Here is a 14,367-nt window from a genome sequence, read left to right as displayed (position 1 = left end):
TCCCTTATGCTTGCTCCTCCCGCTCTTTGTCTGCTCTATTTTGTACCATGTCCATCCTCTTTTTCATCCGCACCACCGTTTCCCATCACCAATAGCCGAGCACGAGTGCCCGCAAAAAAATATCGTCCTAACTTCACCATGAATGTCGCCGCGTGACGCAAAAGAGGAGGGATGCAACACGAGGACTTCCCAGGAGGTCACCCATCCTAGTACTACTCTCGCCCAAGCACGCTTAACTTCGGAGTTCTGATGGGATCCGGTGGTTTAGTGCTGGTATGATCGCATCCGACATGTTATGCACTCATTTTTCCTTATGCTTGCTCCTCCCGCTCTTTGTCTGCTCTATTTTGTACCGTGTCCATCCTCTTTTTCATCCGCACCACCGTTTCCCATCACCAATAGCCGAGCACGAGTGCCCGCAAAAAAATATCGTCCTAACTTCACCATGAATGTCGCCGCGTGACGCAGAAAAGGAGGGATGCAGCACGAGGACTTCCCAGGAGGTCACCCATCCTAGTACTACTCTCGCCCAAGCACGCTTAACTTCGGAGTTCTGATGGGATCCGGTGCTTTAGTGCTGGTATGATCGCATCCGACATGTTATGCACTCATTTTCCCTTATGCTTGCTCCTCCCGCTCTTTGCCTGCTCTATTTTGTACCATGTCCATCCTCTTTTTCATCCGCACCACCGTTTCCCATCACCAATAGCCGAGCACGAGTGCCCGCAAAAAAATATCGTCCTAACTTCACCATGAATGTCGCCGCGTGACGCAAAAAAGGAGGGATGCAACACGAGGACTTCCCAGGAGGTCACCCATCCTAGTACTACTCTCGCCCAAGCACGCTTAATTTCGGAGTTCTGATGGGATCCGGTGCTTTAGTGCTGGTATGATCGCATCCGACATGTTATGCACTCATTTTCCGTTATGCTTGCTCCTCCCGCTCTTTGTCTGCTCTATTTTGTACCATGTCCATCCTCTTTTTCATCCGCACCACCGTTTCCCATCACCAATAGCCGAGCACGAGTGCCCGCAAAAAAATATCGTCCTAACTTCACCATGAATGTCGCCGCGTGACGATATTTAGGAGGGATGCAACACGAGGACTTCCCAGGAGGTCACCCATCCTAGTACTACTCTCGCCCAAGCACGCTTAATTTCGGAGTTCTGATGGGATCCGGTGCTTTAGTGCTGGTATGATCGCATCCGACATGTTATGCACTCATTTTCCGTTATGCTTGCTCCTCCCGCTCTTTGTCTGCTCTATTTTGTACCATGTCCATCCTCTTTTTCATCCGCACCACCGTTTCCCATCACCAATAGCCGAGCACGAGTGCCCGCAAAAAAATATCGTCCTAACTTCACCATGAATGTCGCCGCGTGACGCAAAAAAGGAGGATGCAACACGAGGACTTCCCAGGAGGTCACCCATCCTAGTACTACTCTCGCCCAAGCACGCTTAACTTCGGAGTTCTGATGGGATCCGGTGCTTTAGTGCTGGTATGATCGCATCCGACATGTTATGCACTCATTTTCCCTTATGCTTGCTCCTCCCGCTCTTTGTCTCGCTTCTATTTTGTACCATGTCCATCCTCTTTTTCATCCGCAACACCGTTTCCCATCACCAATAGCCGAGCACGAGTGCCCGCAAAAAAATATCGTCCTAACTTCACCATGAATGTCGCCGCGTGACGCAAAAAAGGAGGGATGCAACACGAGGACTTCCCAGGAGGTCACCCATCCTAGTACTACTCCCGCCCAAGCACGCTTAACTTCGGAGTTACGATGGGATCCGGTGCTTTAGTGCTTTGGTATGATCGCATCCGACATGTTATGCACTCATTTTCCCTTATGCTTGCTCCTCCCGCTCTTTGCCTCGCTCTATTTTGTACCATGTCCATCCTCTTTTTCATCCGCACCACCGTTTCCCATCACCAATAGCCGAGCACGAGTGCCCGCAAAAAAAATATCGTCCTAACTTCACCATGAATGTCGCCGCGTGACGCAAAAAAGGAGGGATGCAACACGAGGACTTCCCAGGAGGTCACCCATCCTAGTACTACTCCCGCCCAAGCACGCTTAACTTCGGAGTTCTGATGGGATCCGGTGCTTTAGTGCTGGTATGATCGCATCCGACATGTTATGCACTCATTTTCCCTTATGCTTGCTCCTCCCGCTCTTTGCCTCGCTCTATTTTGTACCATGTCCATCCTCTTTTCATCCGCACCACCGTTTCCCATCACCAATAGCCGAGCACGAGTGCCCGCAAAAAAATATCGTCCTAACTTCACCATGAATGTCGCCGCGTGACGCAAAAGGAGGGATGCAGCACGAGGACTTCCAGTGAGGTCACCCATCCTAGTACTACTCCCGCCCAAGCACGCTTAACTTCGGAGTTCGATGGGATCCGGTGCTTTAGTGCTGGTATGATCGCATCCGACATGTTATGCACTCATTTTCCCTTATGCTTGCTCCTCCCGCTCTTTGCCTGCTCTATTTTGTACCATGTCCATCCTCTTTTTCATCCGCACCACCGTTTCCCATCACCAATAGGCGAGCACGAGTGCCCGCAAAAAAATATCGTCCTAACTTCACCATGAATGTCGCCGCGTGACGCAAAAAAGGAGGGATGCAACACGAGGACTTCCCGGAGGTCACCCATCCTAGTACTACTCCCGCCCAAGCACGCTTAACCCGGAGTTACGATGGGATCCGGTGCTTTAGTGCTTGGTATGATCGCATCCGACATGTTATGCACTCATTTTCCCTTATGCTTGCTCCTCCCGCTCTTTGCCTGCTCTATTTTGTACCATGTCCATCCTCTTTTTCATCCGCACCACCGTTTCCCATCACCAATAGCCGAGCACGAGTGCCCGCAAAAAAATATCGTCCTAACTTCACCATGAATGTCGCCGCGTGACGCAAAAAAGGAGGGATGCAACACGAGGACTTCCTGTGAGGTCACCCATCCTAGTACTACTCTCGCCCAAGCACGCTTAATTTCGGAGTTCTGATGGGATCCGGTGCTTTAGTGCTGGTATGATCGCATCCGACATGTTATGCACTCATTTTCCGTTATGCTTGCTCCTCCCGCTCTTTGTCTGCTCTATTTTGTACCATGTCCATCCTCTTTTTCATCCGCACCACCGTTTCCCATCACCAATAGCCGAGCACGAGTGCCCGCAAAAAAATATCGTCCTAACTTCACCATGAATGTCGCCGCGTGACGCAAAAAAGGAGGGATGCAACACGAGGACTTCCCAGGAGGTCACCCATCCTAGTACTACTCTCGCCCAAGCACGCTAAACCACGGAGTTCTGATGGGATCCGGTGCTTTAGTGCTGGTATGATCGCATCCGACATGTTATGCACTCATTTTCCCTTATGCTTGCTCCTCCCGCTCTTTGTCTGCTCTATTTTGTACCATGTCCATCCTCTTTTTCATCCGCAACACCGTTTCCCATCACCAATAGCCGAGCACGAGTGCCCGCAAAAAAATATCGTCCTAACTTCACCATGAATGTCGCCGCGTGACGCAAAAAAGGAGGGATGCAACACGAGGACTTCCAAGGAGGTCACCCATCCTAGTACTACTCCCGCCCAAGCACGCTTAACTTCGGAGTTCTGATGGGATCCGGTGCTTTAGTGCTGGTATGATCGCATCCGACATGTTATGCACTCATTTTCCCTTATGCTTGCTCCTCCCGCTCTTTGCCTGCTCTATTTTGTACCATGTCCATCCTCTTTTTCATCCGCACCACCGTTTCCCATCACCAATAGCCGAGCACGAGTGCCCGCAAAAAAATATCGTCCTAACTTCACCATGAATGTCGCCGCGTGACGCAAAAAGGAGGGATGCAACACCAGGACTTCCCGGAGGTCACCCATCCTAGTACTACTCCCGCCCAAGCACGCTTAACTTCGGAGTTCTGATGGGATCCGGTGCTTTAGTGCTGGTATGATCGCATCCGACATGTTATGCACTCATTTTCCCTTATGCTTGCTCCTCCCGCTCTTTGTCTGCTCTATTTTGTACCATGTCCATCCTCTTTTTCATCCGCACCACCGTTTCCCATCACCAATAGCCGAGCACGAGTGCCCGCAAAAAAATATCGTCGTAAATTCACCATGAATGTCGCCGCGTGACGCAAAAAAGGAGGGATGCAACACGAGGACTTCCCAGGAGGTCACCCATCCTAGTACTACTCTCGCCCAAGCACGCTTAACTTCGGAGTTCTGATGGGATCCGGTGCTTTAGTGCTGGTATGATCGCATCCGACATGTTATGCACTCATTTTCCCTTATGCTTGCTCCTCCCGCTCTTTGCCTGCTCTATTTTGTACCATGTCCATCCTCTTTTTCATCCGCACCACCGTTTCCCATCACCAATAGGCGAGCACGAGTGCCCGCAAAAAAATATCGTCCTAACTTCACCATGAATGTCGCCGCGTGACGCAAAAAAGGAGGGATGCAACACGAGGACTTCCCAGGAGGTCACCCATCCTAGTACTACTCCCGCCCAAGCACGCTTAACTTCGGAGTTCTGATGGGATCCGGTGCTTTAGTGCTGGTATGATCGCATCCGACATGTTATGCACTCATTTTCCCTTATGCTTGCTCCTCCCGCTCTTTGCCTGCTCTATTTTGTACCATGTCCATCCTCTTTTTCATCCGCACCACCGTTTCCCATCACCAATAGCCGAGCACGAGTGCCCGCAAAAAAATATCGTCCTAACTTCACCATGAATGTCGCCGCGTGACGCAAAAAAGGAGGGATGCAACACGAGGACTTCCCAGGAGGTCACCCATCCTAGTACTACTCTCGCCCAAGCACGCTTAACTTCGGAGTTCGATGGGATCCGGTGCTTTAGTGCTGGTATGATCGCATCCGACATGTTATGCACTCATTTTCCCTTATGCTTGCTCCTCCCGCTCTTTGTCTGCTGTTTTTTGTACCATGTCCATCCTCTTTTTCATCCGCACCACCGTTTCCCATCACCAATAGCCGAGCACGAGTGCCCGCAAAAAAATATCGTCCTAACTTCACCATGAATGTCGCCGCGTGACGCAAAAAAGGAGGGATGCAACACGAGGACTTCCCACGAGGTCACCCATCCTAGTACTACTCTCGCCCAAGCACGCATAACTTCGGAGTTCAGATGGGATCCGGTGCTTTAGTGCTGGTATGATCGCATCCGACATGTTATGCACTCATTTTCCCTTATGCTTGCTCCTCCCGCTCTTTGTCTGCTCTATTTTGTACCATGTCCATCCTCTTTTTCATCCGCACCACCGTTTCCCATCACCAATAGCCGAGCACGAGTGCCCGCAAAAAAATATCGTCCTAACTTCACCATGAATGTCGCCGCGTGACGCAAAAAAGGAGGGATGCAACACGAGGACTTCCCAGGAGGTCACCCATCCTAGTACTACTCCCGCCCAAGCACGCTTAACTTCGGAGTTCTGATGGGATCCGGTGCTTTAGTGCTGGTATGATCGCATCCGACATGTTATGCACTCATTTTCCCTTATGCTTGCTCCTCCCGCTCTTTGTCTGCTCTATTTTGTACCATGTCCATCCTCTTTTTCATCCGCACCACCGTTTCCCATCACCAATAGCCGAGCACGAGTGCCCGCAAAAAATATCGTCCTAACTTCACCATGAATGTCGCCGCGTGACGCAAAAAAGGAGGGATGCAACACGAGGTCTTGCGTGGATGTATCACATCCTAGTACTACTCCCGCCCAAGCACGCTTAACTTCGGAGTTCTGATGGGATCCGGTGCTTTAGTGCTGGTATGATCGCATCCAACATGTTATGCACTCATTTTCCCTTATGCTTGCTCCTCCCGCTCTTTGCCTGCTCTATTTTGTACCATGTCCATCCTCTTTTTCATCCGCACCACCGTTTCCCATCACCAATAGCCGAGCACGAGTGCCCGCAAAAAAATATCGTCCTAACTTCACCATGAATGTCGCCGCGTGACGCAAAAAAGGAGGGATGCAACACGAGGACTTCCCAGGAGGTCACCCAACCTAGTACTACTCCCGCCCAAGCACGCTTAACTTCGGAGTTCTGATGGGATCCGGTGCTTTAGTGCTGGTATGATCGCATCCGACATGTTATGCACTCATTTTCCCTTATGCTTGCTCCTCCCGCTCTTTGCCTGCTCTATTTTGTACCATGTCCATCCTCCTTTTCATCCGCACCACCGTTTCCCATCACCAATAGCCGAGCACGAGTGCCCGCAAAAAAATATCGTCCTAACTTCACCATGAATGTCGCCGCGTGACGCAAAAAAGGAGGGATGCAACACGAGGACTTCCCAGGAGGTCACCCATCCTAGTACTACTCCCGCCCAAGCACGCTTAACTTCGGAGTTCTGATGGGATCCGGTGCTTTAGTGCTGGTATGATCGCATCCGACATGTTATGCACTCATTTTCCCTTATGCTTGCTCCTCCCGCTCTTTGCCTGCTCTATTTTGTACCATGTCCATCCTCTTTTTCATCCGCACCACCGTTTCCCATCACCAATAGCCGAGCACGAGTGCCCGCATATAAATATCGTCCTAACTTCACCATGAATGTCGCCGCGTGACGCAAAAAAGGAGGGATGCAACACGAGGACTTCCCGTGAGGTCACCCATCCTAGTACTACTCTCGCCCAAGCACGCTTAACTCGGAGTTCGATGGGATCCGGTGCTTTAGTGCTGGTCTGATCGCATCCGACATGTTATGCACTCATTTTCCATTATGCTTGCTCCTCCCTGTGTTTGTCTTGTCTATTTTGTACCATGTCCATCCTCTTTTTCATCCGCACCACCGTTTCCCACCACCAATAGCCGAGCACGAGTGCCCGCAAAAAATATCGTCCTAACTTCACCATGAATGTCGCCGCGTGACGCAAAAAAGGAGGGATGCAGCACGAGGACTTCCTGTGAGGTCACCCATCCTAGTACTACTCTCGCCCAAGCACGCTTAACTTCGGAGTTCTGATGGGATCCGGTGCTTTAGTGCTTTTATGATCGCATCCGACATGTTATGCACTCATTTTCCCTTATGCTTGCTCCTCCCGCTCTTTGTCTGCTCTATTTTGTACCATGTCCATCCTCTTTTTCATCCGCACCACCATTTCCCATCACCAATAGCCGAGCACGAGTGCCCGCAAAAAAATATCGTCCTAACTTCACCATGAATGTCGCCGCGTGACGCAAAAAAGGAGGGATGCAGCACGAGGACTTCCCAGGAGGTCACCCATCCTAGTACTACTCTCGCCCAAGCACGCTTAACTTCGGAGTTCTGATGGGATCCGGTGCTTTAGTGCTGGTATGATCGCATCCAACATGTTATGCACTCATTTTCCCTTATGCTTGCTCCTCCCGCTCTTTGTCTGCTCTATTTTGTACCATGTCCATCCTCTTTTTCATCCGCACCACCGTTTCCCATCACCTATAACCGAGCACGAGTGCCCGCAAAAAAATATCGTCCTAACTTCACCATGAATGTCGCCGCGTGACGCCAAAAAGGAGGGATGCAACACGAGGACTTCCCAGGAGGTCACCCATCCTAGTACTACTCTCGCCCAAAGCACGCTTAACTTCGGAGTTCTGATGGGATCCGGTGCTTTAGTGCTAGTATGATCGCATCCGACATGTTATGCACTCATTTTCCCTTATGCTTGCTCCTCCCGCTCTTTGTCTGCTCTATTTTGTACCATGTCCATCCTCTTTTTCATCCGCACCACCGTTTCCCATCACCAATAGCCGAGCACGAGTGCCCGCAAAAAATATCGTCCTAACTTCACCATGAATGTCGCCGCGTGACGCAAAAAGGAGGGATGCAACACGAGGACTTCCCAGGAGGTCACCCATCCTAGTACTACTCTCGCCCAAGCACGCCTAACTTCGGAGTTCTGATGGGATCCGGTGCTTTAGTGCTGGTATGATCGCATCCGACATGTTATGCACTCATTTTCCCTTATGCTTGCTCCCCCCGCTCTTTGTCTGCTCTATTTTGTACCATGTCCATCCTCTTTTTCATCCGCACCACCGTTTCCCATCACCAATAGCCGAGCACGAGTGCCCGCAAAACAATATCGTCCTAACTTCACCATGAATGTCGCCGCGTGACGCAAAAAAGGAGGGATGCAACACGAGGACTTCCCAGGAGGTCACCCATCCTAGTACTACTCTCGCCCAAGCACGCTTAACTTCGGAGTTCTGATGGGATCCGGTGCTTTAGTGCTGGTATGATCGCATCCGACATGTTATGCACTCATTTTCCCTTATGCTTGCTCCTCCCGCTCTTTGTCTGCTCTATTTTGTACCATGTCCATCCTCTTTTTCATCCGCACCACCGTTTCCCATCACCAATAGCCGAGCACGAGTGCCCGCAAAAAAATATCGTCCTAACTTCACCATGTATGTCGCCGCGTGACGCAAAAAAGGAGGGATGCAACACGAGGACTTCCTCAGAGGTCACCCATCCTAGTACTACTCTCGCCCAAGCACGCTTAACTTCGAGTTCTGATGGGATCCGGTGCTTTAGTGCTGGTATGATCGCATCCGACATGTTATGCACTCATTTTCCCTTATGCTTGCTCCTCACGCTCTTTGTCTGCTCTATTTTGTACCATGTCCATCCTCTTTTTCATCCGCACCACCGTTTCCCATCACCAATAGCCGAGCACGAGTGCCCGCAAAAAAATATCGTCCTAACTTCACCATGAATGTCGCCGCGTGACGCAAAAAAAGGAGGGATGCAACACGAGGACTTCCCAGGAGGTCACCCATCCTAGTACTACTCTCGCCCAAGCACGCTTAACTTCGGAGTTCTGATGGGATCCGGTGCTTTAGTGCTGGTATGATCGCATCCGACATGTTATGCACTCATTTTCCCTTATGCTTGCTCCTCCCGCTCTTTGTCTGCTCTATTTTGTACCATGTCCATCCTCTTTTTCATCCGCACCACCGTTTCCCATCACCAATAGCCGAGCACGAGTGCCCGCAAAAAAAATATCGTCCTAACTTCACCATGAATGTCGCCGCGTGACGCAAAAAAGGAGGGATGCAACACGAGGACTTCCCAGGAGGTCACCCATCCTAGTACTCAAATCCCCTTCTTGGCAACCGATCGCTCGAGCGAGCGGATCTTGTCGGCGCGGAGCGCTCGCGCGGACGCGCGAAGGCAATTCCCTTTTCGCCGCGTCACGTGGGCCACGCTCGTTTCTATTTTTGGTAACCGATCGAGTTTCCGTTTTCGGCCCGTCGTTTTCGAAATATTTCGAATCGGTTTGGTGTTCGCCTCCTTCCGCCCGTTATCTTCTCTCCCCTGTTCTCGTCCCATTCAGCCCTGACGGAGAGGGCGACGGCGACGGCGACGGCGGAGTCGACGCTCCGATTCCTCGTGGCTAGCGCGTGCCCTAGATTTGTCCTGCCGTCGCTTCACTAGCAAGCTCCAGTCGAGTTCGGCGCTGTAAGGTTAGTATTCCAACTGGATCTAGTGGTGAGATCTAGGTCTCGCCGGCCGGTTTGTTTGTCCGGCGAGGGATTGTTTTCCACCGTGGATTTATTTTTCTGATGGGTTTTTTGTTTGTCTGGCGATGGATTGTTCCGGCGAGGGTTTGTCTTTTTGGGTGGATTTTGTTCTCCGCCTAGGTTCCTGATCCGTCCCTCGGTTCACAAACCTCTGTTATCTGGGTCTCGTCGGCCGGTATTGTTTTGTGCGGCGAGGGATTGTTCCACCTTGGATTATTTTTCTGATGGGATTTTTGGTTTTGTCCGGCGAGGAATTGTTCCGGCGAGGGTTTTTTTTTGGGTGTGTTTTGTTCTTCGCCTAGGTTCCTGCTTCGTACCTCGTTTTTTTCACAAATCTCTGTTATGGGATCGGCTGTAAATTGCGTTTTTCACTATTTCAATGTTCATTGTAGTCCGATTTTTCCGGCCTGTTGCACTGCTTTTTGTCAACAATTTCTATGGTAATTGTTGCAGGAGAAAGCAGAGATCATGCGACTTGTTTTCTAGGTGTTCACAAATCCCTGTTATGGGGTTTGTTTTATCAACCCACTTATTCACTTTTCATCAACTAGTATCTCAACGTTTAACCAATATATACATTAAAGTTACCAACCTCTTTTTTTCCCTGTTATGGTAATTGATTTTACTAAGAGTTTTTCTCATTATCATGGCATCTGTTTTTGTATTGCAGCGTTGTTGTTTCCATGGCGGGCAGCAAGAAACAAGGTGGTGATCATCTAGGTGTTCGCAAAATGCCCAATGCTAGTGAGCGCGCTAGGAATCGGGCCTCTCCTCTTCCTGTTGTCAGGTTATATGAACATCTAAGTTCTGATCAGAAGAACTCGATTGGGGATATGGATCTTGGTTCAATGCTTGACATCAAGTGCCATGTTCTTCACAATCCATTGATAAGCTGGCTCGCTCCTTTGTATGATAGTCATTCCCGAGAGTTTGTCATTCAAGGGCGTGGTAGAATCCCTCTCAATGCTGATTCCGTTTACCGCACACTCGGTCTTCCGCGGGGGGATATTCCTGTTGTGTATGCAATGGATTCTGTCATAGAGGCTCGTCTAGGTCCTTTGTTATTTCCTGGCCATAGCAGCACGCCGAAGATTACTGGTGTGTTCACAATGCTGTCAGAGATGACTCAGTATGATGACATTTTCAAGCAAGTTTGGATGATGTATCTTGTTTGTACTTTGCTTGCACCAACAACGTCTAACAAAGTCAGCAACAGATGTTATCCTATACTGGTATATGTGTTATCCTCTAGTTTTTTAAAAAATCATTCAATTTTTTTATCAATATATGTGAACAATCATTTTTTACGCGGTGTTTACATTATTTTTTTGTAGGACAACATTAGCAATGTCAGGAACATGAACCTTTGTCAGTTTGTGTGCGACAGATTGCATGATGAGCTTTGTACTGGGAAGCCTTCTGGAGGCTGCCTGTTCCATATTCAGTTACTGTATGTTGACTCTTTGGATATTAGCTCTCTTAACCTTGACCTTCCAGATGGTAGATTTGTTGCTAATATATGGTCAAAGAAAGATGTTGATACCGTAGCTTGATGCTGACTTGAAAAGGGATGGATCTGGTTATGGGAATCTCGAGGTTAGTTAATCTTTTTGTGTTTCTCATGTTATGACATGAACTTTTGTGGTCGATTTTGTGCAAGCTGATGCATTTTTTGTTTTTGTGTTGTCACTAATATCAGTTGAAGCCACACCTTGCTATAAATTTCAACTTGTTTGGAGGTGCAGCTAGCTTTGAAAGATGGGTTGAAACCAATACTGCACCTAACTGCCCGAAAAATGTATGATACAGTGATAAGTTTTTAATTTTTAGTTTTTAGTTTTTCAATTTTGTATGGTACCATTACATTTTTTTAGTATATCTCTTTTTTTTAAATGAATTTTAACCTTTTTCATTTCTTTGTGTGTTGTTTTTTGATGTAGCGTAAAGAGAAGGTTACTAGATTAATGGGTGAGTTTGCGTCTGGTCTCACTGGTCTAATGAGTAAGCTTGTGCAAGGTTTGACTGAGGTTGATGATGACGAAGTTGTGTATACTGCAAAATCTGATAAGACATTACGCTCTCAAATCGTTGCATCTCGTTCATCGCATGATGGAGGTGCTGCAAACACAAGCTCTCCTATTGCGCAATCAACTTATGATCGTCCTGATAAGATTGTAGGGAAATCACCAATACGCCGTCTGAAGAATGTGCCTTGCAACCAAAGTGCTGATGCTACAGATGTTGGGGGGGATGTGCCTTGCAAGCAGATTGCTGATGTTACAGATGTCGGAGGGGATGTCCTTTGCAACCAGAGTGCTGATGCTACAGATGTCGGAGGGGCTATTACTGCTGATCCATTGAATGTTGTTGATTCCGTTTCATCACCTGTCTCTGAGCAAACTAATGTTCTGGCCGAGGCCCGTGTTGTTGAGCAAACTCGTGTTACCAGGTCTGCTGCAAAAGCCGCTTGTGGTGCCAAAGCGCCATGTCAAACTGATAAGGTACCTGTTGTCAACTTCAGTGACAATATGTCTGACGGCGAGAGTTATCATTCTGGCAATGACAGTGATTATGTTGATGAAGCCATTGCTGATCGCTTTGTTATTCAAAGCAGACGTCATGTGGATGGAGGTGAGCATGGTGATACCGTGTTGTCGGAATGTGCAGGAGTGCCAAGCCAGACAACTCTTTCTGGTGTTGCGACAGTTGTTCCCGGTGTTTCTCCTGAACTGGTTTCCAGCAGTGTACCCATGGATATTGATTGTGCTGTTGCGGAACCATCTGATGCTGATGCTCTAGTACGTTTTATGGAAACTGATATCACTGTTTCATCAGCAGAGAATAGGATTGTGTTTCAGGGTCTTGAAAATCTTGCAGAAACTGCTGCTATGCATATTGATGGTGTTGTTGATGAGCGAGATTTAGATATTGGGAGGCAAGTTTTATCTGAAACAAATGAAGCTGATCTTCTTCGTGCCAAAGATGCCAGTGCTGATGGTGCTGTCATTTCTGTCGGTACGAAGTCAGGCGAAGTTCTGAGTTCTAGCCTTGAGGTTGCTGTAATGAATGAAGGCAATGTGAAAGGATTATCTGATGGTTATGATGTTGTCAGTGAGACAATCAACGAAGTCGTGAATGATTTGAAAAGGAGTAGGTGTGCTCTCGATGCTTCTGAAGCGAAACGTACTTGTGTTGTACGCGAGGATAGTTCTGTTAATCCTGTACAGAATGAACCGTCATCTGCTCCTAAGAAGAAGCCCAATGTGAGAGGCAGAAGGTATTTTTGATCGACCCCGTTTGAAGTTACTTACCAATGTATTTCATGTGTAGCTATCAACATTTCTGTCGTTGCATTTTCTTACATTTTTTTTCGCTGTAAATGTATTCATGTCTTTTTCTTTTTTGCTCCTTTTTTGTATTTCGTGTAATTTTACCAAATACCATCTCATGAACTTACCAATGCCTTTTTCTGGTAGTTATCAAAATGCTGGTTGTATTGCATGACATATTATGTTTTTATACTTCATTGTTTTGGAGTTTTTTCTAATAATTTTAAGTTTTTTGCTTTTTCACAGGCAAGCTGTTTATAAAAGTCAGGTTGCTACAAGATCTTCACCACGACGACCTCCTAGAGGTACTTCTTCAGGTGTTGCTGATAACGTTGCAGTTAAATCAAAAGTGTCTACTTTGAAAGACCGTCTTGAAGGCTCAACAAAAATTCACGCTGCTGGAACATCTACTGTAGTTGAAACTGGTAGTCAGATTTCATCAGAGGTTGTTTCTGATGGGGTTGTTTTTAAGGATGCGGTTTTCTCTTCCAAGTCTACAAGTGAAACTGTTCCAACAGGAAAAGAATCTGCACATGGGGATCCAGTTCAAGTTAGCTTTGCAACTGGTAGCCAGATTTCAGCAGTTGGTGGTTCTGATGTGGTTGTCCCTTCTAAGTCTACAAGTGAAATTGTTCCAACAGAAAAAGAATCTCCACATGAGGAACCACTTGAAGTTAGCGTTGCAACTGGTACCCAGGTTTCAGCAGAGGGTGGTTCTGGTGTGGTTGTTCCTTCTAAGTCTTCAATTGAAATTGTCCCAACAGGACAAGAATCTGCACATGAGGAACCAGTTGAAGTTAGCTTTGCACCTCAAGATTCTGGTACCAGTGTTACAAATCAGATGGCTGATCCTGTTGGCGATGTTGATCATCATGCATCTGCTTCTACTGGAACAACTGTTGGTGTTGCTCGTGATGCTGAACAAAATGCAACAGCTTCTCCACAAGGTATTTGCTCTCTCGTTTTTTCGTTGTATCAGTTTATGTTTTTTGTATTCATTGTTTTTTCATTTTTTCATTGTTTGTTTGACTTAGTATGAATCATTTTTTTTAATCAGATCAAATTGTTACTGTTGTTAAGAGAGCTAAATTTGTTGTCATTGATGGCAAGCCGAGTCTCACTCCTGGCATCCCTATAGATCTGTCTCGCTTATCATGTGTCTGTTGTAAATACATCTGCGTCTGATAAAAGCGCTTCTCCATCTGGTAATATGATTTTTTGTTTTTGTGCTCTTTTTGATTTGCTTTTTTGTTTGTCACGCTGCTGCTCACAATATCATTGTTTTTTGCGCAGAGGCATTAGGAAATGCTGATGGCCATGATTCTACCATTACTGCTGATGTTGTTAAAGAATCAGAAACTGCAAATGTGTCATCTATCCCTCCTACTGGTTAGATCACTTTTTCTATCTTTTTGTGTTTTATTTTTACAGTTTTTACTTTCTTTTATTTTCATGTTCTTTCTGTTTTTCACTCAACCTTTTTTTACTTATTACATGTTT

At 47.4% G+C, this 14,367-nt stretch overlaps 28 non-coding genes and 1 pseudogene across 28 annotated transcripts; all 29 read right to left on the bottom strand.

The window, feature by feature from the left end:
* Nucleotides 1–168: 168 nt before the first annotated feature.
* LOC139837354 (5S ribosomal RNA) lies at nucleotides 169–287 on the bottom strand. The gene has a single exon (XR_011753846.1). It is a non-coding gene; the product is annotated as a 5S ribosomal RNA (ribosomal RNA).
* Nucleotides 288–475: 188 nt separating this feature from the next.
* LOC139837386 (5S ribosomal RNA) lies at nucleotides 476–594 on the bottom strand. The gene has a single exon (XR_011753879.1). It is a non-coding gene; the product is annotated as a 5S ribosomal RNA (ribosomal RNA).
* Nucleotides 595–782: 188 nt separating this feature from the next.
* Nucleotides 783–901, bottom strand: LOC139836223 (5S ribosomal RNA). The gene has a single exon (XR_011752921.1). It is a non-coding gene; the product is annotated as a 5S ribosomal RNA (ribosomal RNA).
* Nucleotides 902–1,089: 188 nt separating this feature from the next.
* On the bottom strand, nucleotides 1,090–1,208 carry LOC139836221 (5S ribosomal RNA). Its single transcript, XR_011752919.1, has one exon. It is a non-coding gene; the product is annotated as a 5S ribosomal RNA (ribosomal RNA).
* A 187-nt stretch (nucleotides 1,209–1,395) lies between these two features.
* On the bottom strand, nucleotides 1,396–1,514 carry LOC139837300 (5S ribosomal RNA). Its single transcript, XR_011753791.1, has one exon. It is a non-coding gene; the product is annotated as a 5S ribosomal RNA (ribosomal RNA).
* Nucleotides 1,515–1,704: 190 nt separating this feature from the next.
* Nucleotides 1,705–1,825, bottom strand: LOC139836715 (5S ribosomal RNA). The gene has a single exon (XR_011753427.1). It is a non-coding gene; the product is annotated as a 5S ribosomal RNA (ribosomal RNA).
* A 190-nt stretch (nucleotides 1,826–2,015) lies between these two features.
* Nucleotides 2,016–2,134, bottom strand: LOC139837298 (5S ribosomal RNA). The gene has a single exon (XR_011753789.1). It is a non-coding gene; the product is annotated as a 5S ribosomal RNA (ribosomal RNA).
* A 186-nt stretch (nucleotides 2,135–2,320) lies between these two features.
* Nucleotides 2,321–2,438, bottom strand: LOC139836694 (5S ribosomal RNA). The gene has a single exon (XR_011753405.1). It is a non-coding gene; the product is annotated as a 5S ribosomal RNA (ribosomal RNA).
* A 188-nt stretch (nucleotides 2,439–2,626) lies between these two features.
* Nucleotides 2,627–2,744, bottom strand: LOC139837001 (5S ribosomal RNA; annotated as a pseudogene).
* Nucleotides 2,745–2,932: 188 nt separating this feature from the next.
* On the bottom strand, nucleotides 2,933–3,051 carry LOC139836433 (5S ribosomal RNA). Its single transcript, XR_011753135.1, has one exon. It is a non-coding gene; the product is annotated as a 5S ribosomal RNA (ribosomal RNA).
* A 188-nt stretch (nucleotides 3,052–3,239) lies between these two features.
* Nucleotides 3,240–3,358, bottom strand: LOC139836470 (5S ribosomal RNA). Its single transcript, XR_011753174.1, has one exon. It is a non-coding gene; the product is annotated as a 5S ribosomal RNA (ribosomal RNA).
* Nucleotides 3,359–3,546: 188 nt separating this feature from the next.
* On the bottom strand, nucleotides 3,547–3,665 carry LOC139837415 (5S ribosomal RNA). The gene has a single exon (XR_011753908.1). It is a non-coding gene; the product is annotated as a 5S ribosomal RNA (ribosomal RNA).
* Nucleotides 3,666–3,852: 187 nt separating this feature from the next.
* LOC139836545 (5S ribosomal RNA) lies at nucleotides 3,853–3,970 on the bottom strand. Its single transcript, XR_011753250.1, has one exon. It is a non-coding gene; the product is annotated as a 5S ribosomal RNA (ribosomal RNA).
* A 188-nt stretch (nucleotides 3,971–4,158) lies between these two features.
* LOC139837218 (5S ribosomal RNA) lies at nucleotides 4,159–4,277 on the bottom strand. The gene has a single exon (XR_011753709.1). It is a non-coding gene; the product is annotated as a 5S ribosomal RNA (ribosomal RNA).
* A 188-nt stretch (nucleotides 4,278–4,465) lies between these two features.
* LOC139837297 (5S ribosomal RNA) lies at nucleotides 4,466–4,584 on the bottom strand. Its single transcript, XR_011753788.1, has one exon. It is a non-coding gene; the product is annotated as a 5S ribosomal RNA (ribosomal RNA).
* A 188-nt stretch (nucleotides 4,585–4,772) lies between these two features.
* Nucleotides 4,773–4,890, bottom strand: LOC139836335 (5S ribosomal RNA). Its single transcript, XR_011753033.1, has one exon. It is a non-coding gene; the product is annotated as a 5S ribosomal RNA (ribosomal RNA).
* A 188-nt stretch (nucleotides 4,891–5,078) lies between these two features.
* Nucleotides 5,079–5,197, bottom strand: LOC139836294 (5S ribosomal RNA). The gene has a single exon (XR_011752992.1). It is a non-coding gene; the product is annotated as a 5S ribosomal RNA (ribosomal RNA).
* Nucleotides 5,198–5,385: 188 nt separating this feature from the next.
* Nucleotides 5,386–5,504, bottom strand: LOC139837296 (5S ribosomal RNA). Its single transcript, XR_011753787.1, has one exon. It is a non-coding gene; the product is annotated as a 5S ribosomal RNA (ribosomal RNA).
* Nucleotides 5,505–5,691: 187 nt separating this feature from the next.
* On the bottom strand, nucleotides 5,692–5,810 carry LOC139836870 (5S ribosomal RNA). The gene has a single exon (XR_011753590.1). It is a non-coding gene; the product is annotated as a 5S ribosomal RNA (ribosomal RNA).
* Nucleotides 5,811–5,998: 188 nt separating this feature from the next.
* LOC139837347 (5S ribosomal RNA) lies at nucleotides 5,999–6,117 on the bottom strand. Its single transcript, XR_011753839.1, has one exon. It is a non-coding gene; the product is annotated as a 5S ribosomal RNA (ribosomal RNA).
* Nucleotides 6,118–6,305: 188 nt separating this feature from the next.
* LOC139837295 (5S ribosomal RNA) lies at nucleotides 6,306–6,424 on the bottom strand. The gene has a single exon (XR_011753786.1). It is a non-coding gene; the product is annotated as a 5S ribosomal RNA (ribosomal RNA).
* Nucleotides 6,425–6,612: 188 nt separating this feature from the next.
* On the bottom strand, nucleotides 6,613–6,729 carry LOC139836781 (5S ribosomal RNA). The gene has a single exon (XR_011753494.1). It is a non-coding gene; the product is annotated as a 5S ribosomal RNA (ribosomal RNA).
* A 187-nt stretch (nucleotides 6,730–6,916) lies between these two features.
* LOC139836764 (5S ribosomal RNA) lies at nucleotides 6,917–7,035 on the bottom strand. Its single transcript, XR_011753476.1, has one exon. It is a non-coding gene; the product is annotated as a 5S ribosomal RNA (ribosomal RNA).
* A 188-nt stretch (nucleotides 7,036–7,223) lies between these two features.
* On the bottom strand, nucleotides 7,224–7,342 carry LOC139837385 (5S ribosomal RNA). The gene has a single exon (XR_011753878.1). It is a non-coding gene; the product is annotated as a 5S ribosomal RNA (ribosomal RNA).
* Nucleotides 7,343–7,530: 188 nt separating this feature from the next.
* Nucleotides 7,531–7,650, bottom strand: LOC139836413 (5S ribosomal RNA). Its single transcript, XR_011753115.1, has one exon. It is a non-coding gene; the product is annotated as a 5S ribosomal RNA (ribosomal RNA).
* A 186-nt stretch (nucleotides 7,651–7,836) lies between these two features.
* On the bottom strand, nucleotides 7,837–7,955 carry LOC139836248 (5S ribosomal RNA). The gene has a single exon (XR_011752946.1). It is a non-coding gene; the product is annotated as a 5S ribosomal RNA (ribosomal RNA).
* Nucleotides 7,956–8,143: 188 nt separating this feature from the next.
* On the bottom strand, nucleotides 8,144–8,262 carry LOC139837210 (5S ribosomal RNA). The gene has a single exon (XR_011753708.1). It is a non-coding gene; the product is annotated as a 5S ribosomal RNA (ribosomal RNA).
* Nucleotides 8,263–8,450: 188 nt separating this feature from the next.
* LOC139836726 (5S ribosomal RNA) lies at nucleotides 8,451–8,568 on the bottom strand. Its single transcript, XR_011753438.1, has one exon. It is a non-coding gene; the product is annotated as a 5S ribosomal RNA (ribosomal RNA).
* A 189-nt stretch (nucleotides 8,569–8,757) lies between these two features.
* Nucleotides 8,758–8,876, bottom strand: LOC139837203 (5S ribosomal RNA). The gene has a single exon (XR_011753707.1). It is a non-coding gene; the product is annotated as a 5S ribosomal RNA (ribosomal RNA).
* Between the last annotated feature and the right edge of the window lie 5,491 nt (nucleotides 8,877–14,367).

This window comes from Lolium perenne, chromosome 2 (genome assembly GCF_019359855.2).
Source record: "Lolium perenne isolate Kyuss_39 chromosome 2, Kyuss_2.0, whole genome shotgun sequence".
NCBI classification, from domain to species: Eukaryota; Viridiplantae; Streptophyta; class Magnoliopsida; order Poales; family Poaceae; genus Lolium; species Lolium perenne.
The sequence above is the reverse complement of the archived record's forward strand: the minus strand, read 5'-3'. Positions and strand labels throughout refer to the sequence as shown.